Source organism: Lithobates pipiens, unplaced genomic scaffold, assembly GCF_037356315.1.
Source record: "Lithobates pipiens isolate NorthernLeopardFrog02 unplaced genomic scaffold, aLitPip1_a1.2 Scaffold_8, whole genome shotgun sequence".
Classification (NCBI taxonomy): Eukaryota; Metazoa; Chordata; class Amphibia; order Anura; family Ranidae; genus Lithobates; species Lithobates pipiens.
The window spans coordinates 537,700,702-537,704,308 of NW_027507903.1; positions in this window are offsets into that span (position 1 = coordinate 537,700,702).

Genomic DNA, 3,607 nt, shown 5'->3' on the forward strand with positions numbered 1-3,607 from the left:
TCTGGATCAAGGGGATCCTTATTTGGCTTCAATATTAATACAATATTGGCTCTGGTCATAAATTGGGGAAGAATACCCCTCTCCCTATCATCATTAAGTACCTTCAGCAGTCTAGGAAGTATACACTCTGCATATTGTTTATAAACCTCTATGGGCAAGTCATCATCTCCTGGAGCTTTGGAGTTGGGAAACGCACTGGTCGCCATCTGCAATTCCTTCAAGGTCAAGGGGGTATCCAATTTCAGCCTGGAGGAAGCAGACATACAGGGAAGTTGCACAGTAGTAAGATACTCGGTCAGGGAATCTATCGTATAGCTTTGTTTGGATTCATACAGGGAAGAACATAGTAATCCACTACAGTGGACATAATCTGGGATGGAGAATTGGTCACTCGCCCTGTATGTGAGCGTAATGCCCCAGTGGAATGTGAAATTTGTTGGGCATGGGCAATTTTCCTGCTAATGCCCAGCATGCCCACTCTCCTCATAGAAAGCCAGCCTATGAAAAAAAATCCCTTTTTCTCCGCTGCCGAAGCAGTGATGTGGCCAAGGACCTCCTGGGCCAACAACCATACCTCTCTAGTACGATCTGTTGGGTTAGCAATGAAACCTTTCTCCAAGTCACCTGCCATCCGTTCCATGTCCTCCTTCTGAGCATTTGTGTTATGCTTGATAGCTTGAATCTCCCTAATAAAGATTCCTCTAAGCATAGCCTTAAAAGCCTCCCAGGTGACATTGGTATTCACCTCATCTGTACGTATACGCCAGAATTCTAGAATTTGTGATACAATGTGCTCATGGGAGGGGAGGAGATGAAGCCAGAAGGCATTAAATTTCCACGGGGCCCTAGCCAGATCTGGAAGTAGGCGTACCTTCAAATGCACCACTAGAGAGGAATGATCCGATATGCTCCTGAGGGCAGATGGCAACCTCTGAAATATATCTTTCTGCAGCAAATGAACAAACACAGGTCTATACGAGACAGCAAGGAGTAGCTCTTAGAAAAACAGGAGAACTGCTCAGCCCCGGGTTTTTAGCCCGCCACGGATCCTTCCACCCTACCGCCTCTATACATTTTTTCAGAGAAGTATGTTTAGTCCCATCCAGCTGTGATTGGGGGATGTTTATTTAAAGCAGGGTCTATATAGCAATTTAAATCACTCAGGACGAGGGGGGGCGTGGCCGGACGGCGAGGAGACAGGACGTGCTGAGGCTGAGCTCCGCCGGCCGGTTTCGAATCCGCAGCCATCCTCCGCTGTGGAAGCCTTGTTTCGCCCTGTAAAGGACTTACCTGATAGCCTGGGCACTCCCGCACAGCTCCATCTGGATTTGGCAGCATTTCTTGACCCTCGGGCGGAACGATTCGGCCCGCCGCGGACGCCACCAGCGGCACGCCGGCCGCCATCTTGCGGCCTACTCGGCCTCCGGGATCGCCGCTCTCGGCTGACACTCCGGCCGGGACTATCCGCATCGGCAGCAGGAGGTCACCAAGTGAGGACCCTCCGGGTCGCCTGGACCCTGAAAACGGGAGCCAGCGCTTGATCCCCTCCACGGACTTCTCTGGGCCTGGTGAGTCGCAGGGCGGGCTGCATCCTACCCCCAGGCCATTCTAACCCAGCCGGGTGGGTCTCATCCTTCTGGGCTGTGAGGGGACTGAAGCAGGACAGGCCCTGGTGACCCCCCAGGAACCAAGGCTGCGGGTTACTCAGCAGCAGCTCCTTTTCCCAGGAAAGGCCCGGGCTTCGGCCTGTTCTGGATGACGGCAGCCATCTTGCTACACCCAGTACCCTAAAGTTTATCCTTACATAGCCTGTTTGTGTGGGGAGAGACTGTAACGCTTTGCCATTACCTAAAATTCTTTATACTGTGGGTACTCGTGAACTAAGAATCAAGATGGCCGCTAACTAATGGCGCTTCTCCACCACCGACCACACGGACAGTGAAATCGCCGCTCCTGCACATTAAATTGGGCTCGACATACCCCGCAATTGAAGCTGACACTATGGGACGCAAATCAGGCACAGCGCGGAGCACCTCGAGGAGACAAGCTGTGAGTGCAAGCCTCGAGGCCTTTCCACCGGACGGTCCGCTGAATTCGCAGGCCTCGGACATGGACTTTACCCCTCCGCTGCTGACTGGTGAGCCCGAAGCTTGCTCGGATGCAGAAAGTATGCCTGGAACCCAACAACCACCTGTAGCGCCTTCTTTGCGGGACGCTGACCTGTTATCTCGCTTTAAAACCATGCTGCAGGGGGAACTGTCAGCAGCCACTTCTAAACTGGCCACGCATCTCACAAAGGAAATTCGTGAACTTGGCAACCGTACGAATGCGTTGGAAGACAGAATGGAGGCTGCAGCAACGGTCATTGATCACCATGAGCAGGACTTACAGGACCTCCGCAGGGACCTGGACGCAGCTCTCCTAAAATTAGAAGACTATGAGAACAGGTCTAGAGGTGGGAACCTTAGGCTTAGAGGACTTCCCGAAACTATTGAGGACTTAACTTCCACGGCCACGGCCCTATTCCAGGAACTGGTCCCGGGCATCCCTATTGATCGCATGGAGTTTGACCGGATCCATCGGGCCCTGGGGCCGAGGAGAGAGGGGGGGCCCCCCTCGGGACATTATCATCAAGTTCACATACTACCGTACGAAGGAAATACTCCTTAGAGCAGCAAGGGACAAACCTGATCTCAGCTTCCAAGGTCACAAATACCAGCTCTTTACTGACCTGGCCCCCACCACGGTGCTTAAGAGACGTCAACTAAAGCCTTACACCTCAGCTTTGGTGGAACGCCACATTAAATACACATGTGGCTTCCCTTTTCGCCTCGCCTTTACCTACCAAGGTCGGGGCTACACTGTGCGTAACGCGGAAGAAGCTCAAGCAACTTTTGAGGCACTGCACCTGCTCCCCCCCCCGGATGACCCCAGCATCCGCGAGAGAGCCCCAGGTCCTAAACCCGCTCCTCGGCTCTTGGGCCGTGTATGGGAGCCGGTCAGCAACAGGAAACGACCCCCACCGGATACCCAGCAGCATGTGCGATCCCCCTATTCAGACCCAGGATGACGACTGCACGGAGGAGCCCGTACATGATTCTTTGTTGTTTGCTTGGTAGCCTTCTCCAGGCCTTTGGAAAACTGTTTGCCTCCTCCGGGTGCGGGACTTTGTTTTCTACCGGATGTTGTGCCAAGTGTTCCTTATTCATACCTCCTCCCCCCCCTCCTTGTTCTTATTTCCAAATTTTTGGTTGGTTCTACTTGGGTTTTGTGTTCAACCCAGAGGCCCTATACACCATCCTTAATGACTTTGGGCTTCTACCAGTGATTCGGCCCTACTGGGACTGCCTAGTCTTGCCCAGATCTCTCAGCTAACCTAGGGGTCCTATTTCCGGTCAAATATTTGATGTTATTTATGCTTTTAAATTAATTTTTATATTTTTCCTTCTACCTTTTAGGAGGGGGAATGGGACTATAGTCCTGGTGGGGTGGGGGCGGTTTGGGAGGCTGGTTCCCGGGAGTACTGTATGTATTGCCTACTTATTTGTATGCAGGTTGCCCTCTGGACCCTAGGAGCCATCTGGGGCTTCAACTTTACATTTTTCTT